Source organism: Megalobrama amblycephala, linkage group LG23 (assembly GCF_018812025.1).
Source record: "Megalobrama amblycephala isolate DHTTF-2021 linkage group LG23, ASM1881202v1, whole genome shotgun sequence".
NCBI classification, from domain to species: domain Eukaryota; kingdom Metazoa; phylum Chordata; class Actinopteri; order Cypriniformes; family Xenocyprididae; genus Megalobrama; species Megalobrama amblycephala.
Window position 1 is genome coordinate 6,608,240 of NC_063066.1, and position 16,642 is coordinate 6,624,881.

Sequence of the window (16,642 nt, forward strand, 5' to 3'; positions counted from 1 at the left end):
CAAAATGATTGGCGCAAATGTATAGACCCCTTAAAAGTTTGTAAACATTGCAACGTTTCCTGGTGGGCGGGGCTTAGCTGGAGGCAAAAAGAGACGCTGGACGCAATGTTGACAAGCGTAAGCTAGCATGTTTTAGGAGGGATTTATTAAACATAGATGCAGAAGAAGGTTCAGAACATGTACAGTCACTGACTCTGCGGGACCGTGACAGCTATTTTTGTAAATTAACTTAAGTTTTGGATATTTCCTAGACAACATATGAATTACTTTCGGGTGGTTCGGGGAATTTTGTCAAGGCTTATTGTCTAATGTAACCTAACGCTGGGCTAACTATGATTATGGCTAGCAATGTGGATTATTTGAAGAGACCATTCAAAGGATGGCACACACATCTATCGCTGTATGTTTGTTTAACATTTAAGCTAGCTAGTGTGCTGAAAGTTGGCGACTTTTCACCTATAAAACAGAAACTTGCTGATTTGTACTAGATAAAACCAGCACCATTACATATGCATCGATTATTTTACCTGATATGAAGTGTGCACTGCAAACACGAGCATTATTTATGATCGTCTCCGTCCAGTCTGTACTCCGTATTGAATTCAACCACAATTATCTTTTTGATTTCTGTGAAGGAATGTCTGCCGGGATCTGGTAAAACATTACTTTTGAACCAAAAGTCCTGTTCCTTCTATTCTGGCAGCCAAAAACACAACAAGACGACATTTTAAAGTCAAAACCTCAAACTTTTAGCACGCCTGCTATGAGTTCTTATTTATGTTTTGCCTCCAGCTAGAGCGGTGACGTCACAGTGACGTAGGCGATTAAGGGGTCTATAAGACTTTACTGATTTTCTTCGGGACATTTCCTTCGAAAATGAAATTTAAATCACAATGTCCTCAGTGGTGGGAGTCTATGGAGACTCTAATGTGTGTAATTTTATATGTGCACTGTTACATCCCAGAACACCACACTTTTAATGCCTCTTTGGCACAGACATTGTACAACTCCAGCTGCTACAGCGAGGAAACAGAAATGGCGAACTCTGTGCTTCTCACTCAGATTGGCTCCGCTGATAAAAACAGCTTTTAAACAAAGCAGCAGTAGAATTAACCAATGCATATGTATGCAACACACAAGTTTCATTCCAGACTGAATTAGTGTTTATGATTGTTTGAAAGATTCAGATGACTCACAAAAAAAGCATTATAGGTTAATATACTTTTAGAAGCTAGTAATGCAGCTAACACACTTTTTAAGATGGGTTACCTGGACTTTGTTTTACTTTAAATTACAAGTAGCTTGTAGATTGGGAAGCTACAGTTTCTAATGGCTTCCCCAACTCCATTAGAATTCCTTGCAGAGCACATTTAGAAGACATTTAGTAAAATATTCTGCTATTACAGTCTAGCACTGTGTCAAAGTTGAGTCATATTCTGTTTTCTCAGTTCAACAGGAAGTTCATGGGGGAGTTGTGATCTGTTCAGGTATTCATGGTTTGAGGAAAATGTGGGTATATATAATTCATGATTTTGTTTGACTGACAGGCAAGACTCTCATAGGCTATCCCAAAGGTTCTGTCGGCAGCAAGATGCGTGTTATGAAGCTATCATCCAAACAAATGACTTACTGAAATGACCTAATGTGTAAGGTCTCTAATGTATATGGCAATTAATAACAAGCCTCATAGCTTCCTAGTTGACAGTATATTATTTGGGTTAATAATTATAACAGTAAGAACAATATTAAAAGTTACAATGATAAAAATAAAAGAACAAAAAGAAAAGAAATATCACTGTGCAATAGTTTTGAGTTCAGTACATTTTCAGGCTCGTTCTGCACTCACTATGGCTCTGTGGACGGGACCGACTCCATACAAATCCATGCAAAAATGACCCAGATTTATTTTATAAGCCAACAGAGGCAGTGTTTCATTGACACATTATTGCATTGAAATCATCAGCTCTTACAGGGCATAAATGTTTTTTTGTTTTTTTTCCAAAGCCAAACACATCTCTTCACATCATTCTGTGATAGGTCTACTAGAGCTACTACTGATTTTATGAGTCACTCCACACAAGAAATTTTGCAGTCATGCTTACAATGAAACAGATACATACCATCTGTTTAATGGTACCCCTATGTATGAAGGTATGAAGTTTTCATCCATTCACTATTTTTCTGTTAATTAAATTACCTTCACTAACAATATTCTTCAAAGAATGACAACAAACATGATACAAGTACTTTATGGTGGATTTCACCATTTCACAACAGACAACCACTAATATAAAGTTAGTTGAACAAAAAATTCCATGAAATTTTCTATAAAAAAAGTTTCCATAAAATGCTGAGTGATATAAGGATAGAAAAAAACAATAGTACTGATTAATACCAATTATAAATGTCCTTTAATTTGTGAGTCTGTTTGTAAATAAATCTTTATAATATTGATACTATAAGGTAATTATTTTTCTAGAAATATACATAAAATATGGAATGTTACTGGTTATTTTAAGTTCCCTTTTTAATTTTAAAAGGTAATTTATCCCTGTGATGCAAAGCATCATTACTCCAGTCTTCAGTGTCACATAGTCCTTCAGAAATCACTCTAATATGCTGATTTGCTGCTCAAGAAACATTTATTATTATTATTATCAGTGTTGAAAACAGCTGTTTTGCTTTATATGTTTATGGGAACAGTGATACTTTTACATTTATTTGAAATACATATATTTTATGACATTTTAGAGTAATTACGTACCTCTTAAAATATTAATTTACACCAATATTGGTAATTTTTAAGGGCCAGAACAGGTGTAAATATGAAAATACACAAACATACAAAAATCGCTAATATAAAAAGTTATGATATGTTAAGATATGATAGGCCTATGCATGTTGTTGCACATGTTATCTGTCCTTCTGTGATGCTCTGCTGTGATGGTCTCATGAAGTACTTGTTGAAATGATGATGTCTTTTTGGGTGTAGCCTTATAGTCAGCAGGCAGCAAATGATTTGAGTGACTAGTGTGTCTAATTCCCATCCACTGTCAGGAAGGCCTAGCCATAAATGAGAGGCACTGTAACAAGCAGCAGTTCTTATATGCTCAGAATTGATAAGAAGCCTGCATCCTGTAATTGGAGTAGGCGTAGAGGAGAATGTCAAGGGATCTCTGATATTGCAGTTGCAGTTCTGTTAACAGCAGAACTTCATGATCTGGACAGGGTTTTTTTTTAAAAGCCCACATGATGATAACTAAAAGATTAAAAAAAAAAAAAAAAAAAAAAAAAAAAAAATCAGTAATTCAGTAAACATACATATACCAGTAAAATGAACACAACAAAAGCTTATACTGCTGTTGTATCGCTGTGGTCATTTTAACAACCATCCTTTGGAGGTATATACAAAGAGAATCTGCCTTTGCCACGTCTTCTCGACATGTACACAACATGAACCAACTACAGTGTTTGAGGGCGGGTCAAAGTAGATGTTTATTGCGGGCAGCCAGTGAAGACCATAAGCTGGCATTATGCAAATTTGATACATTGCTATGTATGAATGTTACAGAAGTAAGACTGGAATTACTGACAAATCGTTTCAGGCAGTTCAGAATCGGTTCTTTCTTTCAATGGGCCCTATCATACACCCGGCATGTGTTTTTTGCTAGTTTCAGCCCGACGCAGTTATCATTTTCATGTCCTGCGCCACGTTGTTTAAATAGCAAATACATTTGCGCCCATTTGTGCGCCCATTGGCGTGCTGGTCTGAAAATGAGGTGTGTTCAGGCGCATTGTTGGCGTGTTGCTATTTTGACACGCCATTGACCAACTGAAACCTGGTCTAAAGTCAATGCCGCAATATTTGTTTTGTCTTTTAAAGAGTGTTTTAGTAATATGCACCTATAGGCGGGTGCACACTGCTTATTACACACACAGGGATGCGCAGCAGGACATAAACATGCCAAATATTAAAAATAAAAGGATTACAATGTCATAAGAAGCATTTGGAGTTTTTGCGCAAGAGCGCCCTCTGGCTTACAGATGGAGAAGCATTTACTACTGATCACAGAGCCGTAGAGCTCTGACAAGCTGCACATAAAATAAATAAAATAAGTGTGATTTTTAAACAGGAACAGAACAACCAACTAATATAGACATAGAACAGACAAAAGAACAAGGGAAACTCAGGACTTAAATACATATAGGTAAACAAGAAAACTCAATGATCAACAGGTGAAATTAATTCGATTAACAGGCAACCACAGCAAAACTAGGTCAGAGAAACAGAACCAAACAAAAATACAATGAACAACACATAATCCTGACAACTACACTGTACTGAAAAAGAGAGGGAAAATGTTGAAAAATAGGCTACTAAAAAGGTTGGTAAAATACGTAGAGTAAATAGGTGACGCCTAACCCTAACCCTACCCTAACCCAGATATTCAGATATTACCTTTCATGCAGTGTGTAGAATAGCTGTTTGCGAATGTAAAAGGTCTGCAAAGACTTAAGTAATGCATGAGAAGTGCTATTTTAATGATCTAATGGTCTAAAACATGGTCTAAAGCAGGGGTGGGCAAACTCTGTACTGGAGGGCCACTGTCATGCAGAGTTTGGCTGCAACCCTGATAAAACTCAGCTGCGTGTAATCCTGAAGACCTTGATTAGCTGGTTCAGATGTGTTTGATTTGGAGCAAAACTCTCCAGGGACAGTGGCCATGGTCTAAAGCGTACAGCGCAAGTGCACTTAGGGCGTGTCTGAATCCACTTTTGCTAGTTTAAAGAGGGGAAAAATGGTCAGCGCACCCGGCACATGGTCTTAAAGAGTTTTCCCTATTTTTAAAATGAGTAATTTGTGTGTTTAGGGCGTAACGTGCACTAAACCAATCAGAGTCTCATCACCCATTTGTATTTAAGTCCTGAGTTTCCCTTGTTCTTTTGTCTGTTCTACGTCTATATTAGTTGGTTGTTCTGTTCCTGTGTAAAAACCACACTTATTTTATTTATTTTATGTGCAGCTTGTCAGAGCTGTATGGCTCTGTGATCAGTAGTAAATGCTTCTCCATCTGTAAGTCAAAGGGTGCTCTTGCGCAAAAACTCCAAATGCTTCTTATGTCTGCAAAGATGTTTGATGCATATTGCTTTTTCAAATGTACATTATGCGACTCAAACTCGCAGTGTTTTCAGATGGATTAGCATTTGGAGCCATACTTCATTGACAAGCATAAAAAAAAAAAAACAATCTCAGCCTTTGCGATTTCATAATTGCACTAAGAATCGCGTTTACGTTCAATGTTATTCGTATCATGTGATAAATTGTGCAGCCCTACTGTGTACTAATAATCTCCTGAGTGTTTTTTTTTTTTTTTTTTTTGTGATTTATTGTTTATTAACGTTTTACTGCTGCAACTAGATCCTGCATCTTCTCATCCTTGCTGCAACCATCTGTGACAGTAGTAAGTCTTTATTTACAGTAACAAAAATGACCAAGTGTTGTACACTGATGGCGTTTTGGTACTGTAGCTTTGCTGTAAAAGATCTGAGCTTTTATTATCCAAACATTGGGGTCAAAATCACAAAGGGGATTGAGTCAAGAACTGGAGAATTACTGGGATCCTCTGTCACCATTGTGCCCTTGAACAATCCATTTAGCCTCAGGATGTTCCAATCCCTGTAATGAATTGTAATTTGTTTTTGAAAAGAAAGAGACAGTTAAATGATGAATAATAAATACCTAACTAAATTGCCAAGTATTTTGTTAAAAATCTTTTAAAGACATTAATGGGTTTGGTGTCTTAAAATTGCAATTATTGTTCAGACCCCAACCCCTACGAGGACTTCAAACTCTGGATCAACATGCACCATTCCGAATCTTTCTATATATCCTAACCATTTGTTAACATGCATTCATTACTTCAGTGAGCGCATTGTTTCTACCTTAAATTAAAACATTGTTAGCTAACTGTTTGATTTGTATATGTGCATTTCTGAAATTACATAACTTGGACACAGAGACCTCTGATAACGGATGACTTTAAATTGTAATGTTGACATGCGCTTTCTGTAAAGCTGCTTTGAAACAATATGTATTGTGAAAAGCACTATACAAATAAATGTGAATTGAATTGAAATGTGAAGTTTTCAGATGTATTTCACCAGAGCAATACATAATTATAATTCTCACTCTGGCTACCCAATCAGCAAGCTAGCAAGTTGTTAAACATGAAGGATATGGTCTTGTAAATTGTGAGGCTCTCTCTTAGCATTTTGGTGTCAATGTCAATGCAAATCAAAGCTCCTAATCTGATTCGCATTGTTCACCAGCTGCTGTTGTTATGGGTAAAATGCAGACTCTGAGAATGGAGAATACGAAGCTGACATGCATAAATGTGATATGAAGTTATTTCTCATGAGATTTTGTTAAGCAACTGTTTTGTGCAAAATTACATTTAACTGAATTTATTATATTGTTGTCATTCAGGTCAACTTAACATACACAGCATATTATAACTCTAATAAAATATTTTACTGACAGTTTGTGTTCTCCTGTTTTAAATCTATTGAAACATTGAAAGTTGTTAGATTTCACATGCAAATTAGTAGGCCTACTGTTTATTCTGTACTATTGTTTTGGATCTTGGCAATCAAGGCCAAAATGTCTTAAATACTTTTGTTGTTTGAAATATCCCGTTTGAAGATTTGTGCACTAGCATTCATTTTAATGAATTAATTTGCTATTTGTAAAACTGGACTAAATCAAGATAAGCCTTCCTGTAGCTCAAACAGGAGAGCATGGCACTTGCAATCAGTTGATCACTCACTGAATCATAAGTCATCATTTTAATATTTGATATTCCAAAAAGCAGGTAAGATGTGTGAGCATTTTCTGTTGACAGAGAATTTGTTGACTGACGGAGCAAAAAATATGGTTGTGTGTTTAATGATCTGAATCATAGTAGCTGTAAGTAAAAATGAATGTGTTGTTAAAGAGACACGCGTCATATATTTTGTGTAGTCATTATTTATGTGATGTCTCATGACATTTAGAAGACAATTATGGCAGATTTGTTTTAGAAAATCAGCACAAGGTTTGTTTTATATATATATATATATACACTTCCATGGCCACAGGTGTATAAAATCAAGCACCTAGGCATGCAGACCTCTGCTACAAACATTTGTGAAAGAATGGGTCGCTCTCAGGATCTCAGTGAATTCAAGCGTGGTACCGTGATAGGTTGCCACATGTGCAATAAGTCAATTTGTGAAATTTCCTCACTACTAAATATTCCATGGTCAACTGTTAGTGGTATCATAACAAAGTGGAAGCAATTGGGAACAACTGCAACTCAGCCACAAAGTGGTAGGCCACGTCAAATCACAGAGCAGGGTCAGCGCATACTGAGGCACACAGTGTGCAGAAGTCGCCAACTTTCTGTAGAGTCACTAGTTACAAACCTCCAAACATTGTGTGGCCTTCAGATTAGCTCAAGAACAGTGTGTAGAGAGCTTCATGGAATGGGTTTCATGGCCGAGCAACTGCATCCAAGCCTTTCATCACCAAGTGAAATGCAAAGCATCCGATGCAGTTGTGTAAAGCACGCCAGCACTGGACTCTAGAGCAGTGGAGACATGTTCTCTGGAGTGACGAATCATGTTTCTCTCTCTGGCAATCCAATGGATGAGACTGCGTTTGGCAGTTGCCAGGAGAACGGTACTTGCCTGACTGCATTGTGCCAAGTGTAAAGTTTGGTGGAGGGGGATTATGGTGTGGGGTTGTTTTTTAGGGGTTGGTCTTGGCCCCTTAGTTCCAGTGAAAGGAACTCTTAATGCTTCAGACATTTTGGACAATTTCATGCTCCCAACTTTGTGGGAACAGTTTGGGGATGGCCCCTTACCCTTCCAAAGCAAGGTCCATAAAGACATGGATGTGCGAGTTTGGTGTGGAGGAACTTGACTGGCCTACACAGAGTCCTGACCTCAACCCGATAGAACACCTTTGGGATGAATTAGAGCGGAGACTGTGAGCCAGGCCTTCTCATCCAACATCAGCGCCTGACCTTACATATGCACTTCTAGAAGAATGGTCAAAAAATCCCATAAAAACACCCCTAAACCTTGTGGAAAGCCTTTCCTGAATAGTTGAAGCTGTTATAGCTGCAAAGGGTGTGTCAACTCCATATTAAACTCTTCGGATTAAGAATGGGATGTCATTAAAGTTCATGTGCACACAAAGGCAGGCGTCCCAAAACTTGTATATCACAGCTCAAGAGGGAATTTGCAAATTTCTCATTCTCCAACAATTGATCATAAATCAACTACCAGTGGATAATTCCCTGCATTATAATGCAATATTGTATGTACACTAAATCAAACAGCCCAAAAAGGTAATCACACTACCAGTATTATTTGAGCTAATTTCATGATAATCAACAACAAGGACTCATATTGTTCCTCAAACTTTTTGGATGCATTTCTGTGGAGCATGTCATGAAGTTTCAGGCTGTAAAGTGGAAGTGAAGGTGCTGTATCTGATGGGTCAGACTGACCCGTGGCTTCAAGGAAAGCATAAGGTTTCTATTTTAACATCCCATATTATGCATTACCATAATACCACGATCCTCAGTTGGACAATAACTAAATGTGGAGTTCCATGTTGGAAATGTAATTTGGCAATTGATTCATCCCTTGTGGCTTGTTTTAGATCTGTTGATTTATAGTGCCCATTCGTCGCACTGCCAAAGCTAAACAGCTGGAGCTGAAGTGGACCAACGACTTTTAGCAACCAAAAATGTCTCACTTTCTTTGACATCATACACAACTTTTCTAATCAACATCATCTCTAACTAGCATATCTGACAGATGAATGATTATTGCAGTAAATATCCTTATGTTTTTTTCTTATTAATACAGTGGTTTAGTATAAAAAAAGGCAACAGTAACAGTCCCTGTTTTCACTCTCTTGGTTAGTACCTAGAGCCTATCAGTAAGTAGAACATGATTTTACCAAGTGCAGCATGCTGCATCAATCAGATTTGAGAGACAAGTTTATTCAGTTTTGTCAAGTTTATAGGCTTACACCCGGGGTTAGGTGCTTTTACATCAGAGTTATTCACCTATGATATCCTTCTGATTTTAGGGATAACTAATGGGTATAGGATTAGGTTTAGGGGTAGGGACATTTGGATTAAATTTTAGTACAGGAATGTTGTTCCGGGATCAACAAAATATGTTGACCCAGTAACACGCCTAACTTGGCAAAATCAGCATGTGCGATCAATAAACGACACTTTAAACCTCAACCTTTGAGATAAAATGAAAATTCATGTCCTGCTTTAAAAGCATGCTGTTCAGGTTGTTATTGCCATCCCAATTTCATCACCATTTTCTATAATTAGTTGTTTTACAGTGAGCTATAATGTTTTGATTTGATTACAATATATCAATATGTAGTCATCTAACCAGATGTTTGAAATTAGTCCCACAGTTGCTTAGTAAGTCAAGCATTTTCTGATTAGTGAAAAGAGCGTTCTTCAGTCATTTTAAATGATTGTCTCACACGCATCCACAGGTGTTGCATTACCCATTTGTTTGAATTGCGATTGACTAAAGCGTTCCATTTTTTTTCTGTTGATTTTGCTGATTGAATGATTGTTTAAATTGGCTGTTTCCCTTGTGATCATGTAACACCTGCTCGTGATTCATCACAGGAGTTCAGCGTGTGCTGTTATACCTCTCAAACAGGTGACATAACCCAAGACATTCAAAAGAGAACAGGAAAAAAAGCTGCCGCAAATCTATGAAGCTACAGCCAAAATAAGCATTTTTGAAACAAGTGCCACTATGAGATGAAATGTATTGCAGAAAATACAATTAGTAACAAGTTTGCCACAATGAAATGGCCTAGGAACAGTTATTTGGACTGAATCTGTTATGAAGCAGTAAAAATAAAAGACAGCTAAGTATGACTTTAAATCAGTCTTATATTCATGTTTCAATTCATATTTCATCAAAATCAGTGGGTCCAACATGACCCCAATGACTTTCAATGTATGGAAAAAAAAAAAAAATCTTCTGTTTTGTGTGTAAATAAATTATGACACTTTGTGGGTGAACTATATCTAGTAACACCTATAAATCCTACTAACTAGTAGTCTTTGCAACTACACGTCGACTACCAGTCATTAGAGTCAAGTCAAGTTACTTTTATTTATATAGTGCTTTTTACAATGTAGATTGTGTCAAAGCAGCTTTAAGCAAATGCAAAATAACTGGTACATAATTTTGGCTGCACAGCAGCTCTTAAAGAATAGTGTCAATGCAGGCAGATCAAAGCACTGTTGAATATCAAATTAGAGTATTAGTAGACTGTCTGCTATGGCAAGCCATTTTGACTTTTATCCATTCTCAGGTTATGAATTCTTGATATCAACAGTTCAATTCTTGATATCAGGAATTACATTTCCAATAGTAACAATGGAAATTGTTGATTTCAGGAATTACATTTTACACTAGTAACTTCACCGACTCACTTACTTTCATGTATTTCAGGAGAAGTGGATAAATTCACGCCGGGTTGTAAATCCAACAGATCTGATTCTCTGGGCGGCGCAAGCTAACATGGCGGCGCCCATCGCTCATATGGCTCAACTAACGCGATCATTATAAAGCTGTTTAAACAGCAAAACACATCTACTTGCAAATATTTGGCAATCGGAATATTAGATATTTCATGCTATAGTTAACAAATTTGTGAATATTTTGAATAAAAAAGGAAAAATTAAATGAAAGCAGATCATCATTCATACAGTGCTGCGGTGTGTCACGTAACAAGCAATGACGCGTCACCATGGAAACCATAAAATAACGGTCGCCTTAAAAAACTCACGCTGGGGGGTCAGCCAATATTTTAAACTTACGTGCGAAAGGGTTAAAATGCCAATTTTGATATCAAAAATTACATTTCCACTAGTAAAAAATAGAATTCTTGATATCTGTAATTATATTTTCACTAGTGAAATGTCACCATAGGCTGCCATTCAAATTCAATTGCTGATATCAATAATTGATTTCTTACTAGTTGAAATTCCAATTTCACACATTAGAAATACAGTTTTTACTTGTAAAAATAATACTTTTTGATATCACTAATTACTTTGTTACTAATGCAAATATCTATTCTTGATATAAACAACTGAACTAGTAACAATGCTAATTTAAGCTACTAGTAACAATGCTAATTTTTGATATCAATAATTTAATTGTCACTAGTGAAAATGTTAGTTTCTGATATCATGAATGTGATTGTTACAAGAAAGCCATTTTAGATATCTGAAACTATATTGATATCAGAAATACATTTTCAGATATCAAAAATTAAAATTTTTACTAGTAGCAATTCAATTGTTGATATCAAGAACTGACATTTCAACTAGTGACAATTGAATTCTTGATATCAAAAATTCAAATTTTTACTAGTAAGAATTGTATTTTTGATATGTGAAATTGGAATTTCAACTAGTAAGAAATCAATTCTTGATATCAACAATTGAATTTGAATAGCCTATGGTGACATTTCACTAGTGAAATACAATTACAGATATCAAAAATTAACATTGTTGTGGAAATATAATTCCTGATATTAAAAATTGAATTGTTGATATCAGGAATTCATATCCTGAGAATGAATAAAAGTCACAATGGCTTGCCATAGTCCGCTTAATATCTGCTAATACTTTATTTTGATGGTTCCCCAACATTTTGACTAACTTTTCAGGTATGTCGACTTATTCTACTAATCATAACCTAAGAGTCTGCAAATACACTAATGAGTTAACATGTAGTTGCAAATGAATGAGTTAACATGTACTGTAGTTGCAAAGTTACTTACTGTATAGTTAGCAGAATGTCAGGACTATTGAAATAAAGTGTAGCCCTATACTTTCTAATAATGTTAGTATTTTTGACTTTATCCTCAATGTTTTTAACTAATCTGACTTTGTGTGTCGTCACCTAAGTTCTTTTAAAATTATGATAAAGCAGCAGAATAAAAAGACAGCTAAATTCAACTTTAAATCTTATAAATCACTAAAACAAATACATGTATTTTAAGTTACATTGTATAATTTTTTCATGTTCTTCTTTATTATTGGCATACTATGTGAAAGTAGGCCTATATAATTATTAGAATTCATGTTCGGCTTTAGACAATTTGAAGAACCCTTCAACTGTGTTACAAAAGAAGCAGTGCTGTCTCATTCTTGCTTTAGGGTCCTTAACATTTTCTGAAAACTTCACTGATCATACAGTAATAGAGTAGGGACATGCTGCACATTCAATTCAGTATCTCTGGAGTATAAATTATTACAGTAATGAGTGTAAAATGTTGTTCTTAAAAGTATTTGGTGTAAGACAACAGTGGATAAATACATCAATGGATATATAAAGATGTACAACCAGCAAAAAAGACGTAACAAGACCTGAACATTTCAAGACAGACTGAAGACATCTGTGCTCCCCTGTGGATTTGAATGTGTGTTGTTAGGCCTTTTATTTATAGTGTGCGGTCCCTCTGGGGCTTGTAAGCGTGTAATGCTGTGTTTGTGTGTACCTGCAGCCAAATAACTCACTGTCAGAGTGTGCTACTCACAGCCCACCTTGACTTAAATAATACCAGCACTGTTTTTCATTTGCTTTCAAATGAAAGTAACTTTTTCGCCCTGCACAGATGACTTAAAGGAGAGTTCAAGGAGGACGAATGTTAGGTGAATTGTAAAGAAACATTTGAGAGGACAGAAAGTTTGTTGTTATTCACAGAAAAGTGTGTAGGCATATTTTCCTTTAAATCTAATAAATCATTTCTTTTGAATATTTTTGATCTCAGTCTTAAAATTGTCTTAAAATTGACTTCGTTTACTGGTAGTATCTGATATGAATTAAGGTTACACGTTTAATGTAGCGAATTTGTCAATAACAACATATCTGCGGTAAAACCTAATGTAATAAAAGTGCCATATAAGAAAGAACATTCTCTAATATGTATAATATCAAATCTATTTCTAAGTAATGTAGCATTTCATTATTTTATACGCTTTCATGTATTTTAAACGCGCTTCACTGCGCGCTCAGGTGATTCATTCATGTTCACGCGCGCGGCAGGGGAGGGGGTCTCGTACCTGTGGGAGTGGGTGAATCCGCCATGTTTGTGCGGATTGGAGTGGACGCCAGCAAAACAACGGATTATTTACCACGAGATATTAATGTATGGAGTCACGTCGAAAAAACAGTTCTGGTAAGCATCGACGCACGTTTACATTTGTAGTATTTTTACTTAGCAGACGCTTATCAAGGAACTTGTTAACTTCACGTGACTGCCATGAACGCGGCTTTCTTGGCTGTCTGAAAACTTTCGGTATGCTACTACAGCTAATAAACGGACAAAATCTTTTTCATCTTTGATCGAAGCATTGTTATGTGGATCTCGAGTGTTTACACTGCACTAAACTTTGACGAGCAACACTCTGAGCTGAGGAAGAGGATGATGGCGGTCCTGCATTCACGAGGAGAAAGATCAGGTTTGTTTGTTTTTAGTTTCCACGCTCATAGATTTATATAAATGCAACTGTAATAAGCAAAAGTTGTTTTATTCCATGTTTCTTCAAGAAGGTGAGTGAAGAGGATGTTTATACTGTCATAGAAGATCATTGTTTTCAAATAACCTCAATTAACTAAATACATAGGCCTACACTAGTTACATAAGCTAGTTTCACTGCTTTTTTTTGTTATGATTAGAATGTACTGCAGTCCTATGCATTAGTATGTCTGAGATCATCTTCAGTTGCTAAATGTGAGCAGAATTTACTTTTACAGATGCTTATGACTGCTAAAACATGGAAAACACAAACACACAATCACAGCTTTTGTTGCTAGCTGCTTCTTCACTCAGCATGTTAAGACGCACATGAATTAGTGATTATTTCTCATGCCATAAATTGCTTTTAATATTTCTCTGTTTTGTAGTAATCAAGAGAAGCGTTATCATCGCTGAAGAAATGGCAGATTTTAATCCCCAGACACAGAGCAGTGCAAGCCCTGAAGAAATAACACCATAGACATCGTCTTCTGACTGAACTAGCAAGGAGCTGTTGGAGTCATTGAGAAAGCTAGTAAGTTCAAGTAAAGTTTGGCACATTCAGTTAGACCATGTTACCTTTATTAATAGATACTTACTATTTGTTCTTTACAGGTGGAATGTAAACCTGAGTAAACGCCACTACTTTAATGATTATTTCTAAGTTTACTGAGCGATGTAAACTGCTGTCATCCACGTCACATCATTGCTCTAACCAACGTTACCTGAAGAATCTTTTCAGCGTAGCAGATATTCACAAGCGTCTGGAGCCAACATAAAATGTAAGTAAAGCAAAACATTTTTCATTTTTTCTTATTTGATTTTGTAAGGATATCTTAATGAAGAAAATGTAGGGCAACAATGTTAACGTTACCTACGTTTTTTTCCCCGTCATCGCAGTCCTACATTATATAAGTGTGTTGCTGCTTTTTGTTAAGCACACTGATCTGAGAAACTAGCAGTAGCGTTATCTATGATTAGTAAACCTTTACAATCTTACTTTGCTTGCAGGCTGAACTGGATACTTACTGAAGAGTGAGTTTCAACACTTAAGGTAACTTCAGTTGAGTTGAAATGCTAGTTGCGTGATGTTTCCTCAGATAACTGCACACAGACCTGACTTTCTCTTTTCTACATCCACTGTTGGTTATACACTTGTGTGGTTTTGGTTTTCTAGGTTTGTACAAAGTTACACCATATCACTGAAAATGGCACGCATCAACAAGATTTCAGAGACTCTGCGTGACATTTTAAATGTTTGTGATCTTCAGGTGAGTTAAAATTTGTCAACACTTGCTACCTCCATCACTGTCTTCACTGTATATAAAATAAAGTTGGCTTGCTTGTTTAACATGTTAATTTTTGCTTGACTTTGAAGGGTGTGCATGATTTCACCATGAAACGCACCGTAGCCCTCCGTGCTCCTCGGTGTACCTGTGAGGAGGACCTACAATTCTTCAAGACTTGAAATATAGGTATTCAATGCATTAACAGAATTGCTAGTATCGGTGAATGTAACAGTCTACTTTTAGTCTACTGAGTGAAACTTACAGTTGGACCCTCTATGCTTATTTCAGGAGGCGTTGGGAGAACCAGACATCACTGATTCTGTCATTGTGGTCAACGAAACGAAAGCACAAGTCCTTCAAGCACTGCAGTTGTGATAGAAGATGATCTTCAGTTTTATAATAAAAGACTAATCTTCAAAAAAATCTTCAATTGTACAGCTGGAGGTTTATTTTATTTTTTTATTTTTTTAGGTTTTGTTGTTGTTTTTTTGTCTTTTGAGTTAGTTTTTTTATGTAATGAAGTCCTGCAGAGGTGCCTGGTCCTGTTCCTGGAGATCCTCCTGCCTGCAGAGTTCAGCTAAGTTCTTCAGCTCATTATTTTGCTAAGTACAACAGCAAAACTTTTTCCATTTACCAATGTATTTAAAACATTAAGTTTGTCTATACTTATTCAATTTTACACTCTGTGTATAAGTAAATACTACTGTATAATTTTTTTCGAAATGTGGTAAACATTTACAATAATTGTATAACAACTGCTGTTATTTGATGTAATATAGTTTTGTAATTGTTTTGTAAATAAAATGTTTTCATGCCAACCAGATCAACTGAGTTCTTTTCAAATGGACATATAATTGCTTTTCATAATAATGTAATGTTTGTATAGATTTAAGTAATGTTATTTATGTATTATAATTTATATTATTAAAATGTAAGTAAACGTTTTGGCTGGGTATCAAATTTAAATGAAAAATGAATGAACAGTATGGTAGATATATAAACGGGGCTGGGCCGTTTCTGGCGCGCTGTGCACATTTGCGACGGGCCGATACCGGCTTGATTCCGGCAGTGTTGGCATGGTAACGGCTGCCGCGTCTGGCCCGATTGACTCGGGCTGGAATCGGGCAGTGAGTACACCAGGCATCCAGTCCGAGTGGTAAGTCTCCGGCAGGCGAGAATCTAACCAGAACTGGCCCGATTGTATTTTGCTATCTGGGATTGCAGCCATTTGCTAAAATCATTTAAGTTCATTTTTTTCCCCTCATTAATGTACACACAGCACCCCATATTGACAGAAAAACACAGAATTGTTGACATTTTTGCAGATTTATTAAAAAAGAAAAACTGAAATATCACATGGTCCTAAGTATTCAGACCCTTTGCTCAGTATTTAGTAGAAGCACCCTTTTGATCTAATACAGCCAGGATTTTTTTTGGGGGGGGGGAAGATGCAACAAGTTTTTCACACCTGGATTTGGGGATCCTCTGCCATTCCTCCTTGCAGATCCTCTCCAGTTCTGTCAGGTTGGATGGTAAACGTTGGTGGACAGCCATTTTTAGGTCTCTCCAGAGATGCTCAATTGGGTTTAAGTCAGGGCTCTGGCTGGGCCATTCAAGAACAGTCACGGAGTTGTTGTGAAGCCACTCCTTCATTATTTTGCTTAGGGTCATTGTCTTGTTGGAAGGTAAACCTTCGGCCCAGTCTGAGGTCCTGAGC

The 16,642-nt window shown here is 36.4% G+C and overlaps 1 long non-coding RNA gene across 2 annotated transcripts; it reads left to right on the plus strand.

The window, feature by feature from the left end:
- Nucleotides 1-13,062: 13,062 nt before the first annotated feature.
- Nucleotides 13,063-15,738, plus strand: LOC125259460. 2 transcript variants are annotated; one of them, XR_007182813.1, is made up of 8 exons: nt 13,063-13,297; nt 13,471-13,580; nt 14,026-14,171; nt 14,252-14,418; nt 14,648-14,690; nt 14,814-14,907; nt 15,015-15,111; nt 15,214-15,738. It is a non-coding gene; the product is annotated as an uncharacterized LOC125259460 (long non-coding RNA). The 2 variants fall into 2 exon arrangements; XR_007182812.1 differs by having other exon boundaries at nt 13,070-13,580.
- Nucleotides 15,739-16,642: the final 904 nt, after the last annotated feature.